Source organism: Cyrtonyx montezumae, unplaced genomic scaffold (genome assembly GCF_038088225.1).
Source record: "Cyrtonyx montezumae isolate F1298 unplaced genomic scaffold, pur_monq_1.0 scaffold_44, whole genome shotgun sequence".
In the NCBI taxonomy this organism is placed as follows: Eukaryota; Metazoa; Chordata; class Aves; order Galliformes; family Odontophoridae; genus Cyrtonyx; species Cyrtonyx montezumae.
In genome coordinates, this window is record NW_027072050.1 from 1152001 (window position 1) to 1174787 (window position 22787).

General features: G+C 45.6%; 1 protein-coding gene across 3 annotated transcripts in view; it reads left to right on the forward strand.

Annotated features, from left to right (window-relative positions):
* CTXN1 (cortexin 1) overlaps positions 1-22787 on the forward strand; it is a 47827-nt gene that overhangs the window by 19835 nt on the left and 5205 nt on the right. The window contains exon 1 of one of the 3 annotated variants that reach the window (XM_065747311.1): positions 17945-17993. The exons of 1 other annotated variant lie outside the window; for it this stretch is intronic. The gene's annotated coding sequence lies outside the window, so the exon portion shown is untranslated. Of the gene's footprint in view, positions 1-17944; positions 17994-19937; positions 19998-22787 lie in introns of those variants that run through there. One more of the 3 variants, XM_065747309.1, reaches the window with a different exon arrangement.

The window sequence follows — 22787 nt, forward strand, 5'->3', positions numbered from 1 at the left end:
ACTGAAGGCCTTACGCTAACGCTGAAGGTGAGATGGCAGTGAGCACCCACTGCTGAGTCGATCCCAAAGGTAAGAGGATGTCTTGTGACACGTAGACAGTTTTTATCTTTCCCTCTGAGTGGAAAAACATAAAAGTACAAAGCAATGCAAAGTCCCCTGGGGTACGTAGTTCTTCCCTTCTGAGACAGATATACCCAGAGCTATTGATGATCCACGGAGCTGGAGCATTAACTCTTTAACTCTCAATGCACTACGTGATGTTATAATGTGGAATACCAATACCAAAAATCATAAAGCCATGACATATTGCCACCATAATGTCGAGATAGAAAACTCTTTAACTCCAACGTGGTGTTAGAAACCAGGAATTCTTTTAATTCACAGTATGTACCAGGTGACTTGGCAAGCCGTGCGCACCCTCTCGGAGTTCAGGTGCTACATTTATACAGTTAAGATATACATTTGCAGTACACTTCCCAGAAATGTGGAATTCATTCTTTTTTCAAGGGCTCATTAATGCATGTTGGTGTACTTTGAGCATGTGCAGTGTGGCCCACTGGTGGTATTAAGACCCTGTTCTTCATCCCCTTGATTCCATCATCAGTTTCTTCACCATGATCCTTTCCCACCTTCCAGCTGTTTTTCTCCAGTTTGCCAAATTTCCATTGCTTGTTATGCCAAAATGACCAAGTTTTTCTCTTGGTACTCTATAACTTAAAACAGTTTATATGAAACCGAAGAGGAATCCTTTTACCTGGTGGACAGAAAGCTCCCAGTACATACTACGTAGATGTTCACAACAGTTGTCTGTTGTGACATCAGTGGAGCAAGATGTTGCTTGAACAAAACAAGACTCCACATTCTAAGCAAAGATAAACTGAACAAGCACATACTGTTTTCTTTTGCTAAACTAATATAACAATTCTTAAACTAATAGGTATTGATCCCTGTTGTTAAGTCAGCCTATGTCACTGTGGTTATTTTTCCTTCCCACTTACCCCCAATGGCTGGAAGAAGTGAGTTACTTATTATGCTTACAACTTCTTGGCTGCAAATACTCACATAAATCCCATAATTAATTAATTTTTTTAATGAAACTGCCTCTTCCTTCAACAAGGCATATATATTTTCTGAAATACATATCAAGGATGATATTCACAAGGTTAAGTTCACCCTACTGCATTTTATCTCACTGGGCTCTTTGTCTCCTTCAGAATGTATGTATAAGGATATTTCCCACCACAAATCACTTTCTGTCTTTCTTTGTCTTTAGATATATGTGGCCCAGATTAGAACAGTTTAGAGCAAGATAGCTTATGTGTATAGCTCTTAAATTTCAGGTACTCAGAAGAGTATTGCTAGCCTTCTTTAGACACTGAAATTATTTGCATTAAAACATAGTAATCTAATGAAACATAGTCATGTTATCTGCTAATAGTTAAAACAATTCCATAATATAAATGGTTCATTCATTTATGAATGAAACTATCCTCAGTAAATATTACAAAATAAAATTATTATAAAATATTATATGGTCAGCCTTTATTTGATTGCTACATAGCAAAACATTAATGTAGCAGTACTTCAAAAATCTGGATGAAACTGTGGGTACCTAAAAGTTTACACAAGCCTTGACAATGAATTCCCAGTAGCATAGGAATTTTCCTAAAGGAGTCATAATAGATAATACATACTGTAAGCAGCACATGCAGTTTCATGGTGGGTTGGAATTGGCTGTCTTGTACTCCCCTTTTTCAAATGATTAAGTGGAGAACGTAGGATGAATAAGTTTGTGGGTCAAGATAAGGAAGAGAGATCCCTTACCAATTACCATCTCAGGCAAAATAGACTCAGGGAAAATTAGTTTTATTGTGAATTAAAACAAAGCATAGCCCACTGGCTGAGAAGTGCTCATGACACCAAGCCTGCTGGAACTCACAGAGCATTTGGGCACTACTCTCAGACACAGGGTTTGGGTTTTGGTCAGTGCTGTGTGGAGCCAGGAGTTGGAAATGATGGTTGTTGTCAGTCCTTTCCAACTCAGGGTACTCACTCTGTAGCTCAGTGATAGTATGAAATAGGCTGGAAGGGCACTTTCTAATCCCTGAGACTTGAGATTTATGGGAAAGGCCTTGGAAGAGGCAATAAGATGTGTTGGGATATTCCCGTGTAGGGTGAATTAGATGTAAGGACCAAGGAACCAGATGTCCCAGTCTTACTATGGACACTCAGAAAGAGAAACAACAGAGCTGATGGATCAAGTGAGGGGTGTGGGTGCACATCCATGATGCATGAGTCTGGCCTGTCCATGGAGTAAAAGAAAAGTCTGTGGAGGTATTCTGGACTGTGTGCACACTCATCAGATGTGTAAGTGGGAGGGGATGAATGTGTAGATGGTGAGGGTGTATATTCTGCAGACATGTTGCATGCCAGCATGCAGACAGAGGCTGCGTGCATGTGGATGTGCGTGTACACAGCGTGTGCTGGGAGTGGGGGTGTGAGGGTGTTTGGAGTGTAGATGCTCTTGGTGTTTGGGTATTTGGACAAGGGAATATGTCTATATTTTTATGCAGTCCCCAAGAAAAAACGATCAGTTCCCAGCAACTTTGCTAAGGTCTTGACTCTAGAAATTAATAATTAAGTATTTCTAACTGAGTCACTCCCAATCAAAAACACTTGCTCAAAGTCAGTTCGCTACACAGCTTCTGCTCATGACTCACTCGTGGCTTTTGATACCAGAGCGTGATGGGGGGACAAATCACAGAATCACAGACTCACAGATTCACAGGTGTTGGAAGAGACCTCAAGAGATCATTGAGTCCAACCTCCTGCTAAAGCAGGTACCTTACAATAGGTCACACAGGTCGGAGTATGGACAGATCTTGAATATCTCCATAGAAGGAGACTCCACAACCTCTCTGGGCATCCTGTTCCAGTGCTTCTTTACATTAAAGAAGTTCTTCTGCATGTTTGTATGGAACTTCCTATGTTCAAGATTTCGGCCATTACTCCTTGTCTCATCACTGTGCAACACTGAGAAGAGCCTGGCCTCATCCATTTACCTCCCACATCTCTTCAGATATTTACAAACATTAATCAGATCCCCTCTCATTTTTCCTTTCCCCAGGACGAACACATCCCAGGTCATTCAGCCTTTCCTCATACAGGAGATGCTCCAGGCCCTTCATCATCTCTGTGGCACTCCACTGGACTGCTTCTAAGGAGATCTCTGTCTTTTTTGCACTGGGGAGCCTAGAGCTGGACACAGCACTCTAAATGTGGCTTCACCAGGGCAGAGTAGAGAGGGAGGATCACCTCTCTTGACCTGCTGGTCATGCTCTTTTTCATGCACTCCAGGATGCCATTGGCCTCTTGGCCACAAGGGCTGGCTTGTGGCCAGCCTGCTGCCTACAACTCACATTACAAAGCCAAAGGAAGACAGCTGCTACCAGTTTCTGTGTGGCTTGGAGTGGAGATACAGGTATCTGTAGTCCAGAGAAGGGCTTAGAAGGGGCCCCAAGCTGCCCAGATTCCTGTTTAGTGATAAAATCAAAGAATCTCTGCCAGTTTGAGGATGGATCATTGTCTTCTATTAAGTGATAATCAGAAATCTGAGATGGTGACTATCTGAAGTGTTGTGCACAGGGAATCTTTTGCAACAGTTTGATTTCTACCCTCATGGATTCTGACTGATAAAGAAGTGACTGTGGCATCTGGAATGGTCACGAAAATTGGTTCTGCCAAGAAGTATGTTGGGTGTCATCTCAGAGTCATTTCTAGATGTTTTCACTAGTTGTCAGAGCTCTTGCAAACCAGTCCTTCAGCTCTGGCACCTATTGCCCTTTTCATTACTCCTTTGTTTCACTCTCCAGTGAAGCTCTTTGTTTTGGTTCATTGGTTCAGCACACAGCTACTCTATATCATACAATAGCTGGCCTTCATCTCCTCAAGGGCACATGCCTGACTTCTGTTCAACTTTTCCAGCAAGACTCCAAGGCCTCTGCTGCAGGGCTGTTTTCTTTGGTCATTCTGTCTCCAGCCTTTAATGAATAACTGGATTTCCAGTGCATGGTCATGCCAAATATTCAGATGAGATCCTTGTCTGGAGAACTAATCTTGAGCAATAGCAGGGCTATATGTTTATTGTCATTAGTCACTAAGGCTGATCAGGATATTAATAAATTGGAGAGAAATCAGTCAAGAATGAGGCTGGTGAGTGAAGATGGGCAAAAGAGGCTTTTCTGTGTAAGTTCAGATTGTCAGAGGTGACTTATCAGAGGATATTAGTGCCTGACTGGAGAACATAAGAGCAATACCAACTTGTTCTACCCAGCAAAAACATCACTAGGCCCAAGGACTAAAAGATGAAGCTAGATAAGCAATGGCTAAATGCATGTGCAAGTTTTAAGGATATTATTCAGTTACCAGCAGCACAGTCTGTTGTTCAGTTTTCAAAAAATAAAAAGAATCTTAAAGATCTGCACTGAAGAGGAACTACCTCAGGGCATGTTAAGCACGTTGGCTTCCTGACACTCACCCAAAAGTAATCTTAGAAGGACAACAATCTACTAAGTGAAAATTTTGTATTTTTAGCAGAACTTTCCTGAGACACCAGAGGCAGAAGGCTCTGTGTCAGACACTAGTTCTGTGCCTGTCTTTGGATGTAAGGCAAACCTCACTGTTGAGTAGACTATCTAGGTCACAGCAGGCACAGATGTCCTGGTCAGGAATCCTTAGCTGACATTGCTAATGGTTGGGTTGAGGCAGAATACAGGATTGCAGGCCACGGATTATTCTGGAGAACAGCAAATGTCTTTACTGGACTGAAGACATTAAAATAGAGATAAAAGCAATAACACATTCCGTATAGTCCAGTTACATCAGCACTCAAGGCTTCTAAAGTAAGCGGGGAACAAAATAAAAAACATAAACAGGAAATGATATGCTTCAGTACTGAGTATGACTGTGTCAGCCAGACTAAATTCTCTTCAATAAAATCACTGCTAAGAGAAAGAAATTCAAATTAATGTAACCTACCAGAATTTTAGCAAAGCACTTGGCATGTTGAGAAATCAGTACTCAGACTAGGGGTGATGGTGAGCAAAGCAGGATGAGCTGCCAGCCAGAGAGGAAGATGTGAAGGGTTTTGCTGTAAAGGGAGCATCAAGCAATGTTCTCATGAAGTTCCTTACTCCTTGCCTCTTAAGGACTGATGGCATTCAGATTTTGTTAATGATCAGACTCAGTGAAGAAAGAAATGTGCTGAAAAAAAAAAAAAGGAATATGGCAGTCTGAGAGGTATCACTGAAGTTTAAAACACTGGGACGTCAATAAGAGGATCATGGGGTTAACAAGGAGCTTGACCCATAAGAAAGAGGAGGTCTGAAGGATCAAGATAATGAGTTGGATATAACTGTGCCACAGACAAGGATATGTATTTAAGCCATAATACCAAGAATTCCTGCTGGAAGCTGGAAGAGTAGAAATGAGTCAAAGGAGGAAAGAGCATTTAGGCCATTCTGACAGAAATGTTTCCTATGTATTTCTATGGAAACTACAACAGATGCAAAGAGCATAATAACACTATTTGACAGAACAAATTCTCAGCTACAAAACACTTTTTCAACATACCCACCACCATTAGCTGCATTTTCACCAGCAATGAACAAGAGTTGCATGCCATGCTCATACAAATCTGCACCAGTGCAGGTGACCCACTGTTGCTGTCACCACTGCTGAAATGCACCACCCACTGTGTGCCTGCATCCACTGGTTGTTCTCCATAAATGTTCAGCAAGTGCCCATGAATGTCAATGGGTGCCATTTGTTCCTCATTTGCTCCTCATCTGTCACACAACAATGACATGTAACGGAATATTGGTGGGAAGGTTCAATCTCTACTGCCATCCCACCAACATCTGCTTCTGATGTTGTGGGTCCACATCATGAAACAGGAAGCATTACTTTTGGAGCAGCCCTTGTACACCCAGGAATCTTTCTGCCTTTAATCTCCATGTGCCTGAGCAGGCTGTGTAATATTACTTCAGTTTTTGCTGACTGGAAGAACTCACAGTGAACATCTATGAAAGCCAGCAGCCCTACAGCATGCCGCTAGGTTCCCCAGCAGCGGATGCTTAGCTTCTGTTTGTGTTATTACAGTCAGTGATGAAACCAAGGTATAGAGTCACTGTTTCTGAGGCTGCTGAGCTGACTCCTCAGGGCTGTGCTGGATAATTTAGAAAAGTAACAGACCTACAAGGCTGTAAAATTAATTGCTCGACTTCGGCAGACAGTTCTCTTCCATCTTATGCTGTGTCTTGGTGCAACCATAGACATCTTCCTTCAGGCACAGCAGAGACACTTCTACCATCCCTAAAACCTTCTGACCTCTTCTACTGCCACAGAGGGAACTGCTGACGTTTTCCCAACAGAGAACATATGGGCATTCTTCATGCCCCAAGCCAGTCACTCTTGGACTCTGCTCTGCCCATACTTTCTCATCTCTTCCATCACCTTGTCCATCACTCTAGGCCTTAACAGTCCTTTGCTCAAAATTATTTATCCTCAAATACTTAACAGCCACACCTGAGTGAGAAACGCAGTGAATCCCTCTTGTAGATGCAGTGGGGACAGAAATCCCCATTGCAGTGCATGGTGCCTGTTGCATTCACCCATGCATCAGCATCGAGAACTCACCAACCTCCGTCTGCTCCCATGGTGCTACAAGGCTGCGAGCAGGCCTGTGTCCAGAGCAGGTTGCCATGGCACCCAGCCCAGATTTAATCACATCTCTAAAGATTTTGCTCTTCCTGAACTGTGGGCAGAGCTTGGTGTGAGGTCACACCACCTCCATCACTTAATTTTCCCTTAAATCACAGATGCATATTCTTCTCATCACAACCCTATTTTGTCTGAGAATATTCATACAATCATAGAATCACACAACGGTTGGGTTGGAAGGGACCCTAAAGTCCCCCCATCCCCCCTGCTCAGGTTGCCCAGTGCACATCCATGGCCTGGAGCACCTCCAGGCATGGGGCACTCACAGCTTTGGGCTGTGCTGGGGCATCACCAACTCTGTAAAAATTTCCTCCTCACATTTGGCTCTAGTCTAACATGTAGTCCCAGTAGAGGTGCAGCCACCTTTGAACACAACGTGGCATTAGTGGACCAGCAGGACAGATGCAGCTTCTTCTGGACGAGAAGATTTTGCTGGCACAAAACCAGGGATGTACTTTTCCCCTGAAAGTAATGCCTCCTTTTTATTTCCATGGAAACTGCAACAGATCCAAAGGGCACAAGAGTACCGTTTGACAGAGCAAATTCTCAGATACAAAACACTATTTTTCAGCATAATCAGCACCACTAGCTGTGCTCTGTCACCACTGTTATTGTGCTTTTTGGATCTCTTGTAATTTCTGGGGACATAAATAGGAGGCATTGCTTTTGGAGTGACCCATGTAATTTAACTGCTGTTCTCAGGCAGCACCTTTTCCTTGCCATTAATGGTGAGTTTCCGTGCTTATTCATGAATCCTTGCACATAGGAGTTGTGCAAGACACAGGTAACCTTTGCTTAATCCCAGTCTGGAGTTAAACTGGGATGATTTTTTGCTGCCTAAGTCCTTCTATTTGCCCTTTCCTTCTTTCATTCCCAAATTACAGACTCTAGAAGCATCTCAGCTCCTTCCCATCAAAGCCAGAATCTGAATTGATAATGTGCCAAGAAAATAAAGATTGTTCAACAGACTTTAAATCAAGGAGAACAGCATGTTAAAGAGTTTGGACAAATCATATTACTTTGTGTGCACTATTCAGGCTGGCAGGAATAAATCTCCCATCAATTTATTGATGGTGACAAATTCTTTCCAAAGGAGCCTACTCAGGAAATGTTTCTCTTTATCACTAAATTCTCTGCGTGAATTATCTAGAACCGTCTTAATGTGTCCCATTGAAAGTGTCAACACTTTGTATTCCTGAGTATCTATGTCACCTGGGTTAACACTTTATTTGAACATATCTGCTGAAACCATGTTGCTTTTGGGATGCTTCTCCCTGTGCAGTTGTCTGGGTCTGAGTTTGACAGAATCACTTCCAGAGTCAGGTAGATACGTGTCCCCAGGCATAGAGTATCATTGAGGAAATAACCTGTCTTAGATTAGATATAAAGTTATCTGTGTAGATCCATGACAAGAAGAAAGCACAAAGAAAGCTGCAAGGTCATTATTGCTGATGGCTCAGTTGCTGCCAACAAGTGTTTGAGAGAGGCAGTCACCAAGACTGTGCTTTCATGGCTGGTGGGACTGAACACTTGGACCTTTGTTGATATTTCTGTGTCCATGTCCTCTTCCTGACTCTGCACTGTCAAAGCTCAAGGAAGGACAGAGGACAGGGCTAGGAGACATCCATGTAATACCCCAGTATGCCATTCAACAAGAAGCTGACCGGGGAGCTACAGCCCATTGCCTTCTTTATTGTCAGAGAACTGCCCTGACTCTGATAGAAGATAGCTGGTTTTGATTGTAAATTGTAGGAAGATGTTTCAGAGATGATTGTTGACAGCCATAGAGGCATTCTCCATTTGTTGGTCTCTCTTTAGCTCCTAGTTTTCCCCTATTTGTGAACTGTCCAAAAAGCCCTGAAGAGATTTTTCCCTGAGATTCAAGTCTTTAATTTCTTAGGTTTATTTGTACTCCCTTGTCCTTGGAAACTATTGATACCTTACCTTTGTCCCCATTCTCAGTCTCATCTGAATGCCTTCCACATTCTCAGTCTCTTGCTTGGTTTGTGCCTTGCACCCTCTGCTTGCCCCCCAACCCAGGACAGATGAACTGGACAGAGATATTTGTTCATTACATGAAGCTATCCCTGCACCTCTGGGATAAGTGCATGGAGTTAAGGGAAAATGTGGGGCAGCTGTCTGTGCTGCTCTGTCTAGTGGTAACCTGGTTTGACCTGGTGTCTAAGTGGAACTGGGGATGTCAGGCCCATTTGCAGAAATCAGTTAGCCTATAAGGCATGATGTCTTTTGCAGCTTGAAAATTCAGGGTGGTGCTGGAGAGCAATGATTTCATCTCAGTCTGTGACATAGGAGGAGGACATAACACCAGGAGACCCTGGTGCTATGTCAAACAGCACTTAGGTTCCTGCAGATCTACAGTATGAGGCTCGGCTGGGCAGCACTCTGAGACCTCCAGGGAGGCAAATTCAGCCATCAGTTAGCACAGAGCCTGGCCTTGGGGGTCACAAGCTGGGCACTGCATGCCCAGATACCGCTATTTACTCATCAGCTATGCTCCAGATTAACAAGGAGGAAAGAAGTTACTTTATTACTGCAAATGACTCTGAAGTAATTAATTGATGTTGTCAAAGGCAAGGGATTATCACATGGCTGTATAATCCCAACAGAAAGACACTTCTTGTCCCCTGACAAGGCAGTTTTAATACAGCTATTTCAGTAACGCATGCAACTGTCAGGAAGGGGATGTTTTATTTAATGACTCATTCTAATTAGAATGAAGCAGGCATGTTCCCTCTGCTTCACAGCACAGTGGCAGCCAGGTCCTTCGTGTCAGCGCCATCTCCTTGGGCTTGCAAGTAGAGAGAGTAATGCTGGGAGAAGTTTTGTGGGAGTACTTAAGAACAGGAGTGCTTTCCACTGAGTGTCAGAGTTTCGCAGCCCTGATTGAGCGGTTGGACCAAACCCTGCACGATTGTATCACAGCCTGGCTGCTTTTCTTGTGCAATTACCGCTGCTGGCCGCGAGCAGTTCCTGGCACTGTGCTTCTGGGGGACATCAGGCCCCAAGGGCCCTTTGGTAAAGTCCACAGTAAAGGACTTTCTATTTTGTGCCTGCTGCCTTCACAACTTCTACATGAAAGAGGCAGTTTATATGTTAACTTCTTGCCGTGCTGTTAGGTAGAAGCAAGGCCACGTCATCCCCAGCAGCTCTGCCACAACGAGCTGTCTCAGCTTCTCCTGCTACCAAGGGATTTGTGCAGCACTACACAGCATGAAGGCTTGCTGGATGCACACAGAACAGGCCTGGGCCTTCTCAGGTTAACAGTCATGTGGATCGCTGACTTCTCAATGCACCACTATCTCCATGTCAAAATCACTACAGCGTGTCTGTCCCCGTATAAAAGACACTACATGCATATGTGTGCTCACCAGCATCTCGGTTAAATTGCTGGCTGCTAAATCTGGGCTGCATGTTAGTGTCTTGATCTGTCTCACCACAAATCACCATTTTGACCTTTGCGGTTCTTCTGTCTTGTCCAATGAAAACAGATGGAATGCACAGGGAGTGGGGCAGCCGATCGTGCTGGCTCTGCTTTGCACCACGCTCGCCTTTCACCTCCCAGGAACAATATCTCTGTGTGTCTTCCTTGGTGTGCGTTGGCTCTCCCTGGGGCTGGCTGTGACTGCTGCTGTTCCTGGCCTGCTGAGGACTGTCATGAGCTGTGGGTACCTGGTTGACTGCGTTGTTAGCAAAACTTGTAACCAAGAGAATTCTCCAAAACAAATGATAGTTTAGAAAGCCAACATTTATTGCAGTGCCAGATGCATGGGGACCTCACCACAAAGCATGCACACCCCAAGGCTGTGTCACCCTTTTTATATACATTCAATCTTCATATAATTTCCACAAAATTCCTGCCTGTTCTCAGAACTGTCACACATAGAATCACAGAATCACCAAGGTTAGAAAAGACCTCCGAGTTCATGCAGTCCAACCGTTCACCTATCACCAGTATTTCCCACTAAACCATGGCCCTCAGTACCACATCTGCACATTTCCTGGAGCACCTCCAGGGATAGGGTCTCCACCCCTGGAGGTGCTCCAGGGCCTGGGAATGCCCTTCCAGTGCCTCACCACTCCCTCAGGAAATAAGTTATTTCCTAATGTCCAACCTTAATCTCCCCTGGCAGAACTTGAGCCCTATTTTTAGTTACATGGGAAAAGAGTCCGATCTCCACCTCCACCAATTTTGTTTCCTTAATACAGCCTGTAGCGTTGTCTGGGGTTGTTGTGGCCATAGAGCAGGACCCTGCACTTAGTCTTGTTGAACTTCATCCCATTGGCCTCAGCCCTTCTATCCAGTCATCCAGATCACTGTGTAGAGACTTCCTATATCCAGGCAGACTGACACATCCTGCCAGCTCGACGTCATCTGCAAACTTGTTGAGGATGCACTCAGTGCCCTTTTCTAGGTCATCAGTAAAGGCATTGAATAGTACCGACCCCAGTACCAACCCCTAGGAAACACCACTCATGACTGATCACGTGCTGGATTTAACTCAATTCACCAACACTCTCTGGGTCTGACCATCCAGCCAGTTCTTTACCCTGAAAAAGTATGTCTGCCCAAGCCACGGGCTGCTAGCTTCTCCAGTACTGTGGGAGACAGTACTAAAGGCTTTGCTGAAGCCTAGGTAGACTATGTCATATTAAATCTAACATTGCAGCTGCAGCAAGAGGTTCTTGCCAGGGCTCTCTGTTGGTCTCTCAGTTGATTCATAGATGGTACTGATGTTGAGGTACACAGATTGTTCTTTGGCACCTCCTTGTCCTGTAGATTGCCCTCAGTGCCTCCCCACAATACCTACCCACTCCCATCCATCTGGAGCATGGAGGGGTCTACTCCCTGAACCATACTGTCTTTGGAAGTCAATAGTTCCTTTCCCTCTTTCAGTAATGTTTAAGAGAGCTCTTGGTAGCTTCTGAGGCCAGAATGCACTGAGAAGAGAATTCTCAACATGTGCAGTTATGGAAGAATAGGTCAGCTATAAAGCATCCTTCACGTTATCCATAATAGCTTTGCAAAGCTGAACTTGGCTCTGAGGAAAGAGTGATGAGGTGCGATTCTCTGCTTCATAAGCTGCCATTACAGAGGATTCAGCTGCTCCCAAGTACTCTGAATTAGCAGTGGAAGGGACACACTCTTCCCTCATTGTCACTCAGGTATATTGAGAAATATTTCCTCATCAGGAAGGTTCAGGCCAGTGCTGAGTACTTTCCAGGAAAGGGTATGAGAGTGTGCCATGAGACCTGTTAGTGACAAGGTGTCAAAGGGGAGCTAGTGTGTTTGGCCTGGCTCAGTCCTTCCTGCCTCACTCTGTGCAGTCTGCTCAGCTCAGTGCATTATCATCTGACAGCTGAGGGATGATAAAACTTTCCTGAGTCGTCCTGTCTTTCTGAAGCAGTGCTGGTGTTTGTTGCAATCCAGTCTCACAATAAGTCAGAGGTTAATTTTCATTAAGTCCTTTGCCACTGACAGTTAAATTAAAATCTTCAGTTGATGAAAACTGCATGAATAAATAATGATTTTCACTGAGCCATGGGCAACTGTTTTTGCTTTGAACTGAACTCTCCAGTTGTGCATTTCCAGTCACTGTCCTCGAAGACAAAAACGTTCATTCTATGCCAAAGGGCTTTACCCATCACTACAGCTGCAGTATTTCACAATATCACTTTGTCAGCACTAAGAAAAAAAAAGTACAGAGGTCCAATTTATTGAATTTCATAGGTGAATAGATTTTTGATTAGAGAAACACTCTGCTTTTTTTCTTTCAAAAGTGCTTGTCTGAGTGGTGAGATAATGCAAAGACTGAACCTCATTTAATTGTCAAACCCTTCAAGTCCTGGCAGAACAAGCTCATTTGCTTCCTACACAGTGAGGGTAAGTTAGCCCCAACCACCTCTCCTGGTGCTTTGCTGGGATAGCAGCTGTGCAAGATGTGATGCAGAAGGAAATTTAAAGACAAACATATTGGATCAGTTGGAATTAGGCTTCCAGCACGGACCTAACACTTCTCAAAGACAAGGGAATAGAGTACAGTGCTGGAAGAGGATAGTATATACAATCTTATGTCCCTCCTTATGCAGAGAATCCCATGTTGTGCAGCACTGGGTGGAATTTGAACCAGGACATGACATGGTTCATCTTCATCCCATCTCCCAGTGACCAGCCTGAGCCATTCTATGGTTCTGTGATGTCTGATCTTCAGAGTTCTTGCAGAATTTTCTTAGAAGAAAACAGTTCTATTCAAAATTTCTATCATTAAGCAAAATAATCCCACAGCGTGGGATCTGTTACTCTGGTCAGGGAGACCTGCTCTCTGCTCCTCTTTGGCTCTTGCTCAGTGCAAAGACACCACTTGATGTCCCAGATGCAACTTGCTCTGCTGGAGATAATCCCAGCTAGGGAAATCCTTTGTGGTCCATAACACCAGAGAGAGCATTCATCTGATGTAATTGTGTTTGCACAAGCAATGCATACCAATTTAAAGGAGATAAGATCATCAGGAGCTCTTTGACATGCAGCCGCAACCTCTGCCGCAATTGCTGTGGTTTAACCCATGGCAGCTCAGCACCACGCGGCCATTTGCTCACTTCACCCTCCCTGAGGGATGAGGGAGTCAGGAAAAAAAGTAGAACTCGTAGGTTGAGATAAAAGCTATTTATTAAAAGGAAAAGAGAGAAATAATAATAATAATAATAATAATAATAATAATAATAATAATAATAATAATAATAATATATTTCTAGAGCAGACGATGCACAGTGTGATTGCTCACCAGCAGCCACCCAATGCCCAACCAGTCCCCAAGCAGCAGCTCCCCCCTGGCCAACTTTCCAGTGTTATACATCTTTTTTTGCACGCTGTCATATGGTATGGAACATCCCTTTGGACACTGTAGGACAGCTGTCCTGATTCTGTCCCCTCCCAGCTCCTTGTGCCCCCCCAGCTCCCTTGCTGACAGTATGAGGAGCTGGAAAACTGGAAAGACCCTGACTCTGTGCAGCACTTCTCAGCTACAATGGGAAATTTGGTATGTTACCAACATTGCTTTTCTCCTAAACTCAAAACAGAGTCATACCAGACACTATAAAGGAAAACAACTCTGAAACTGAGACAATATCCACACCTTATTCTGTATCATTTATGTCACGTTCAGATCCCACACTTTCCCATACATTCCAAATCTTTCCATACATACCATCACCTTTGCTTTTTGATACATACATGTAGGTTGCTCTGAAAAGTAATGCCTCCTATTTATTTCCTTGGAAAATACAATAGACCCAAAGAACACAATAACACCATTTGACAGAACAAATTCTCAGCTACAAAACACTCTTTTTCAACAGAGCCACCACCATTAGCTGTGCATTCTCATCAGTGATTAACAAGAGCTACAAGCTTCACTCATACAAATCTGCACCAGCGGAGGTGAACCACTGTTGCTGTCACCACTGCTGAAACCCACCTCCCATCCCTCACTGTGCTCACATCCACTATTTGGTCTCCGTAAATGTTCTGTAAGTGTTCATGAATGTCAACAGGTGCCATTTGTTTCACATGGAGGAATTCAATTCCACGCTTCATCTGCTTCATCCACACTTACATGTCAGATGCCATTTCTCCAGGCTGTCCCCTCTGCTGCCATCTGTCCCATGACAACAAAATATAACAGGGTATTGGTGGGAAGGTCCAGCCTCTGCTGCTGTACCACCAACATTCACCTCTAACACTGCCAGTCATTACCATAAAACAGGAGGTATTACTTTCAGAGCAGCCTTTGTACACACACATACCATTCGTATAATCTATACCCATGTTGCTGAGTCACCCATGGAGTTCATTTAGTCCAAGACTTTGGGCTCCATCTTTCACTATATTCCTTCAGGGTAGGAGGGATGATGCACAGAGTTAGACTGCTGCGTGCTGAAGCCATTTCTGGTTCCATCATAATTCATTCTTCTTTAGTCTGGTTAATTCACACTGCAATACCATTGATAGGGTGTATAGCAACACCAGTAGTGATGACATTCAGTATTATATAGCAATTAACATCACAGAATTCAAATTATTGTCTGTCCTCACCGAACATCAAATCACCTTGAGGTACACAACTGACTTCCCCATTCTTCTGCATTACTCACCATGTGCACTCAGGTCGTTGAGCAAAAGAATCTCATGGATAATCTTGCCTTTGCTCGATGCAGGAATAGCCACGGCTGTCCTACCCATCATGTTCTGTGTGTGTACTACAGGGACTTCATCTCCTTCTGCAGTAAGAAATACTTTTTGATTGTTGGCAGACCCTCAGGTGTTGACTAACCAGGTGGCTTTTGCTGAATGTGTGTCCCAGTGTTTGAATGTCCCAGCACCTGTTGCCCATCTGCATGTTGCATCTCTTCCTTGCTGCCCTGAGATGTCATGGGCAAGGATGTGGCAAAGCTCTGTGGCTAATCATGTGTGAGGCACATGAAGACCATGGTTGTGGGGCCATGGGGAAGTTGAATAGGGTTGGACTGAGTTGAGCTATACTAGGCTGGAAAGAGGTGTAATGGGAGTCAAGTTTGGCTGGGATGGATTGCACAGTGTAGAGCCCCTCAGCTCTGCCAGTGGCCACCCATCAGCAAGGGGGTCCTGAGGCACCCCTGTGTGAGCAGCTCCTCTGGCTTGCAGGTCACACAGTTCCACAACCAGTGTCACCACAGACCTTAAGGGGCTCCTATGACTCTTCCATATATGAGGAAGGATTTTAGGAATGGTTTGTTCACATATTTCCAGTCCTGGCCAAAAGATTGATGACTAGCAAAGCAATATTGATATTGCAGGGAGGCCACTCGTGGTCCTTTGCTCCAGGCAATGTGAGGTCTCTGTGGTGATTAAGTGTGAGAATGTTTTCTGTAAGCATCTCTGAAAAACAAGCAAACAAACAAAACCACAGAATAGCATTTCAATTAGCATCTGAGATGGATTGCACAGGAAATACGATTGTTATTTCTGGATATTTACAATGAATTACTTTATTGCAGGAAGGGAATATGCTGCACTGTGCTGAAGGGAAACTATGGAGCATTTTGCTTTTATGATTTGGTGATTAATTTTTACAGAATGGATTTTTGCACTGGGGAATTGTGAAATAATAACAAGGAAGCAGCATGGAGTGGGACTGCAACACCTCCCAGCATCTACATGCAACTTGGGCTTCTAATCCATAATTCTTGATGCCAACAACAGCCAGTGAAACTATGTAGTCTTTTCCTTTCTGAGCACATGAAAGAGATGGGATGAGTTGCTTTTCACCTGAGCACATAGCAGTGGATATCACCCCTGGTTTCCCTTCCATTATGTCTCCTGCTTGAACATCTGCCTTTGCTCCCTTGGAGTTCCCATAGGCCAAGACCAATTTATCATCTTTCTTTATTTCATGAGGATTTTCTTTCATAAGTATCTACATGTGGAATGCCCTGCTGTTTGACAGATGACATGAGTCACATATTGCCAAAGCAGTCACATCTTATGGGAGAAACTGTGTTCAGAGGGGTATCCTTCTCCCAGGGCTTGACTGCCTTTCTCACTCATGGTGCTTGGGAATGGCCAAATACTGCTCTCTGGGACTCTGGGTTTGCTCAGACAGCTAAAGTCTGCCAAAAGCTCAGGGATGCTGTCGATCTGGGTATGTGTAATTGTTTGCCAGTCACTCTTCACTTGTAGAACTCCTGCCAACCCTTTTGTTCCCACAACTTTTGGCTCAGGACTCAGGACAAGGAGACACAGCCTTTGTCTGTGGATGACCATCAAAAGAAGATGTGGATCATCACTCCATGGTCGTCCAACTGCAGTGGGTCTGTCATTTATATTGACCACTCCTGCCCCCAACACTCTCCTCTTCCATTTGGTTTTAGTTCTTCCTTCAAATCACATTGCCCAGGATCCAAGGCTTCTATCACCTTTCTCCAGAAGAGAAAAAAACTGCCATCATTTGCTTGTACAGATCTGACACACAGAGGTGGTGAGAGCGTGTAGGTGGGAGGCAGCAGCAGGCAGAGCTGGTGGCACACGCAGCCATGAGGAGCTTGTGCGGGACTGCCAGGCAGCAGGGCTGAGTGTGGCTTCTGGTTCAGGTCCAAGCACGTAGTCTTGCACCTGGATCTCTCCCAAACCTTGGCATATTTCCCTTTGAGCTGGGTGTGACACTGTGCAAGCCTGTCAGCAGTTGGTATCCCACAGCAGCCAGACTTGGTGCTGAACCTGGATCACTCCTTGAGCCTGGAGTGAGAAGGTGCACATGGGGTTGTAGTGACATTTTGCAGTCTCACTTCCTTCACTCCTCACATCTTCATGGCCAGCTGTTCATCCAGCATCTCGTGCTTAAACTGCATCCTGGAGGTGCAGTTCCATGTGCTGCAAGAATTCAGTCTCGGCTTCAGTGCATGAATGGCAGGGCTGTGCCTACCAAGCAGGAAGGCAGTGCTTGCTCCAGCACATCTCAGCCTGCCAGGAGCAGGGCTGTGGTTCTGGGACAGACATAGGCACACAGGGGACAGACAGGTCTGGGGTGTCTTAGAGGGGCAGCAACACAGGTTTCTTGCCCTTGGGGCTGGAGTAGCTTTTGCAAGGGAGCTGTACAAAAGGAGGGTTGCATGGGAAAGGAAGGGCTGTTCTGCTGCTGTACAAAACTTTATCATGCTGGGATCTGCTCCCTCCACGGGAACAGTGGTAAAGGTGGGATTGCAAAGGCCTGTGCTAGACAGATTTGCAGCTGGATAATTCAGACTGCTCCCAGCACCTTGGACTGCCTTCTGGGAAATGCAAGTGAGACATGTAGGTGCCTGGCAGACCCATGTACATGCTACACTGGGAGAACATGGAGCATGCAGGGGGACACTGGGATTCAGGAGCTGGACCCCAGGGTCAGCCAGGCCCAGCCTCCAGCCTCATTTCCTCACACAGCATTGCTTTCCCAGGCAGGCAGCTCACAAAACTTCTCCCAGCTCCAATAGCTGTGCTCCACCTTTTATTATAATTGATTCTGCATCGCCATAGGAACCTGCTCCAGTGTGAGTGAAGAGCAGTTGCCTTCCCTGTGTGCTCTCCAGGAGAGAGGCATCTGCTCCTTCCCTCAAGATGGCAAGTGCTGGAGCTGGGAATCGCCTTGGCTGAGTGGCTGGGTCCCCCGACCCATGCCAGCCAGGTAACCATCCACGCCCCAACCCCTCTCAAGAGCTCATGCTATGGGGAGGACAGAGGGTTTGCAGAGCCAGGAAGTGTAAAGGGGAGGGGGAAGTAGATTCTGTGCTTAGTTGTCAAGGATATCTCACTGGTGATGGGTTCAGAAGATGAGGTAGCTTATATCTTCTCATGGAAACTGTTGAGTCTTGCTGGAGAGAGCAGGATGCTGGGCTTTGCAGTTGTTATGGGTAACAGACAGCTTTCCTGTTGGGTTATCTTCTTATCAAGTGGCTTGTTTTGGTGGTGGTGAGATTTCTATGTGTGCTGGGATGAGAGCAGACACAAGGCACATGGAGGGGGTTCTGCAAAGCCCTGAGCTTGGCTGAGCTGCCCATGCCCTGCTCCCAGGGAGACCCAGCATCATAAAGTCTGAGAAGAAATATCTCTCCTTAGCTGAGGCTCTTGTTTGGAGGTTTCCTTCTGCTTGTGTCAAGGGCTTGTCTGTCCTGAGTGTGACTAGAGCAAGCCATCTCTTTGGTGAAAACTGTCTGGAGAAAATGCAGAGGTGGGTGAGGGGCACTGGGGCTAGAACTGCACCAAAGAGGCTGACTCTTGGTATGGTTCAGAGGCCAGCATGAGCAGCAACCGTCACTGGGAAAAGGTACATGATACTGTGGACCCCAGAACCCCAGCACTGCCCCTGCTTCCCCTTGAGGCAGGAGTGTCTCACCCTCAGAGTTTCATGCTCCTACTTTGGCCTAATTAGCTCCATTCTATGCTCTGTGCCCTAGGTTCTGCTTGTCTTCCTCTACCATGGGGCTCAGCAGCAATCCTGAGGTAGAGCTGCCTTGCTGGCAAGTCCCCTCCACAATGGCTGCATGGGACCAGTGAAGCAGCAGGGTCCTGGCCTTCCCATTAGCCACGGGCTCGTTGGCAGAAGACTTGCTAACCTTTTACAAGGGGGTTTGGTCACAGACATGCAGGGCTGCAGGACTGGAGCCAAGGGGCAGCAGGCGGAAACGATCTGAGGTCCTCCTGCAGGCCAGGCGGAGGGCTGCAGGTACAGCCCCTCAGCCCAGTTCCCTGTGCCATGGACACATGGGTGTTCCTCAGCCCCTGCCCCAGTGCCTCCCTGCACAGCCCATGAGGCAGAAGAGGGTCACAGAAATCATCCCTTCCAGGGGCTCAGCCTGTGTAGTCCATGACAGTCCCACGGGTCAGAAGTGTCATTCCTTGTGGAAGGTGCTTGAAAGCAGCTGTTGAGAGCAGCCTTTAGAGCATGAGGGGATGTCTGGATCAGTGCAATTAGGGGATCCTGCTGAGACTTGGGGTCATTCTTGGACCTTCACAGGACGTGGGAGCTGGGCCAGGTGATGGAGAGGTGCTGGTGGAGCTAGTGATGGAGGCCCTCCTGAAGGAAAACAAACTGCTGCCACTCATCCCTGCAGTCTGTAAGGGACCCACAGCCTGTCCCATGGTGCTGCTTCAGAGCACAAGCCTGTGATGCATGTCTCCAAACAATGATCTTTAGCCCTGTGGGACAGATTCCACAGGGGATCAGGAGCTTGTTCCTGGAAATAGAGCCTACAAATTCTCTCTTCCTGAGGGTGAAAACTAGGCTGGAACAGGAGGAGATCCTGTGGAAGAGTGTCCTCCAGAGGAAAGGTGAGCACTGCAGAAAGACAGCTCAATGCAATCAGGTGTTTGGGAAGAAGTGAAGAGGGGAGGCAGCTCTTCTTATCCCCTCCTTAGAGGGATCTCTAGCTGTGCCTTGCAGGCCCTGTTATGGCAGTGGCTCTGTTGATCCTGGCAGCCACGCAGTAACCCAGTGGCATGTGTTCATTTGTTGCTGCGGGGAATCAGCAACAACATTGACTGAAAAAGGCAATGCAAGCCCTGACAAGAATTCCACCATGCTGTGAGCTTCCTAGCGTAGCACCAGAGGTGTGCCCAGCAGGGCTCCAGAGGGACTGAGAGCACAGCAGTGGGGCAACGGAGGGAGAGACGGAGTCCTGCAGTACCGCAAGTAAAGCCTTTCCCTCTCTCTCTGGAGCTGGTAGGCCCTGCAGACCTCCTGCTTAAGCACTTTGCCTGCAGTCCTCACAAGGGTGCTTGCTTCCCTGTCTCCCTGGCGATTGCATTTGCTCTCTGGTTGCAACAGGCAGTTGTGCGCCATGCACAACAATGCGATAAATACTAAGAAAGGAGAATGTGTAGAGCTGGATCCTGTGAGACCTCTGGCTCCTGCAGTGTAGTGCTCCCAGCTCTGAGCAGAAAGTGTGCGTAGCATTGCTCCCCTGCCCTGCTCTTTTTGCTCACTAAATCGTCCTTTGGGATTCCCAGAACACTGGGTATTTGGAATATTCCTCCAGGTAATCTCAGATAGATTTTATGGGGAACAACAGTGGATTTGTGCTTTGAAAAGCCGGGTTGCTTTAGCAGCATCCTAATAAATTTGATGCTGTTCCTTGTGTGCAGACATTTTGTTCTGCTCTCTTCATGTGGATTTGAGCATTTTAGCCCCCTCAGAACCATCCTCCATCAAAACTAGTTCCTCTTCCTCTGCTTAAGACATTACTCTCATTTATTGCTGTTATATAATTGTAAATGTCTTCTTTTGTTATAAGACAGGACTAATAAAGTTGGGTTTATTTAAAAGCATGCAAACTAAGTCCCTCCCTGGCTGTTGGACAGCATCCATGACACAGTGCAATTAAACCCTGCTTCACTGCTAATAGTGCTCATCTTCCAGTTCTATTCTTGGAAATGGTCAGCATTTCTGGTACAATTCTACTTTGTTGTGTCAATCATGTGGGTGTTTTTTAAATGACTGCTAAAATGTACACTTTGCAGTGCTAGGTGTTTCTTCATGTTAACTACAGAGTTGAAAAGCTGTCTTCATCTCCCAGCACCCTAAGACAAAGTTGTTAGTGCCTTGGTGAGCTGCCTCAGGCCCTGACTTCTTAGAGCTGGTTTCCCTTCCCACCGATTCCTTTTATGCTTTCCCATACAGCATCTAGCTCTTACTCTTGTCTCCTGGTCAAAAACCTGCGAGAAATGGAAGGGTGGGACAAGCTGATGCGAGTGGAACTGTCTGAGAGCAGTGCAGCAAGCAGGCTGAGTCACACCACAGCTACAGAGCCCCATCCCTCTGCAATTGCCCACTTGTGGGATCAATGTCCATTTGGAGGTGTCTCCAGTGGGAAGGGTAAGCCCTCCACACCAGATGGCATCCTGCGTTGTAAACACTACTCCACACCTCTTTTGAAAGTTAATATTTAATTAGATATTTGTCATTCATCAAATTAACATTTCATTTGTGATTTGTACCCATTAAAATATCCCCCACAATATTGCTAAATAGTTGACAGTCCTCTTCCTTTGTGAGTTCTATCCCCATTTAGCAATTTCCTTGCTCATGCATTCCTTTTAGTTACTAAGGGAACGTGCATCTTAATAAAACTCAATCACATATTCCTTAAATAACAGCTGCCTTCATTTAACTATCTTACCAGCATTTTCTTCAGAAATTAAGATCTGATTCTTCACACAGTAATAAAAAAGCAACACATCCTGAATGCAAAAGAAATACTTTAATACAGGGATCCTATCTGGCAGAAAACCTCGCATGTTCTCCTGAATATGCATGTTTCTCCCTGCATATTTGATGTCAGTTACAAATCAGTTGGGCACCTCCAGGCACATGATTTGTGCTTGAGTTGATTATATTGCAGCAGGGCCCATTCTCAGCCTTGCTGGTACCAAGGATTATGAAGAGGAATTTTCCTAGCCCAGATGTGTCCATCTCCACTGCATGGATCTCCACTGAAGCCTCTGGTGAAGGGATGCAGCTGGTTGAAGTCACTCAGCTAGCTGTGGCTTCTTGGCAGCCACAAAGCAGGGATACTCTGCCATGTTAATGCAAGACATGGCATTAGGGTTCTTGGTGCAGTGTCGGACTTTGAGATGCTGTCTTTGTGCTGTCACAAATGAACAGATCACAAAATGCCCCAGTTATCCCAGCATCAAGCTGAAATACACAGGTAGCACTTGGGAAGAGCTCTCTCTGCAGGAACTGTTGTAATTTTCAGCCCCACAGCCGTATAGAGTATAATTTCTGGAAGAATAATTGGCAGAGGGAGAGAAGGAGCCTCTGATAAGGAGCCTGGTTACTTTTGTCTATTTGATCTCTGAGCTATTTTCACCGAAGACTGAGTTCTGACAACTGTGGCCAAAAATTTCTTGTGTGTATCAAGAAAGTTGCCACACTGTGTGTGGAATTTATAAGATAATGTTGCTGAATGTCTCCTGTAGAACAGCAGCTGGTTCCCACCTACACATTTTAGTGAGGCTCTTTGTTCAACTGTACAAAATTAAAATACAGAAAGATGCACAGACATCTCTAAGCCTCAGCCTTCTAGGCTGGGGTCTTCAGAGACCTCTGGAAGGTGATTAGAATTACAGAATCATGGAATTGCATGGGTTGGAAGGGACCTCTAAGATCAAGTCCAATCCCCCTGCTAAAGCAGGTTTCCTACAACAGGTCACACAGGTTGGTGTCCAGACAGGTCTTGAATATCTCCATAGGAGACTCCACCGCTTCTCTTGGGCAGCCTGCTCTGGTGCTCCATCAGTCTGACAGTATAGAAGTTCTTATGTTAGTGTGGAGTTTCCTGTGTTCCAGATTCTTCCTGTTCCATTGTTATATTGCTGCTCGGCATCAAAAAGAGTCCGCCTCCATTGACTTGACTCACACACTTCAGATATTTATACACAGTGATGAGATACCCTCTCAGCCTTCTCTTCTTTGGGCTGA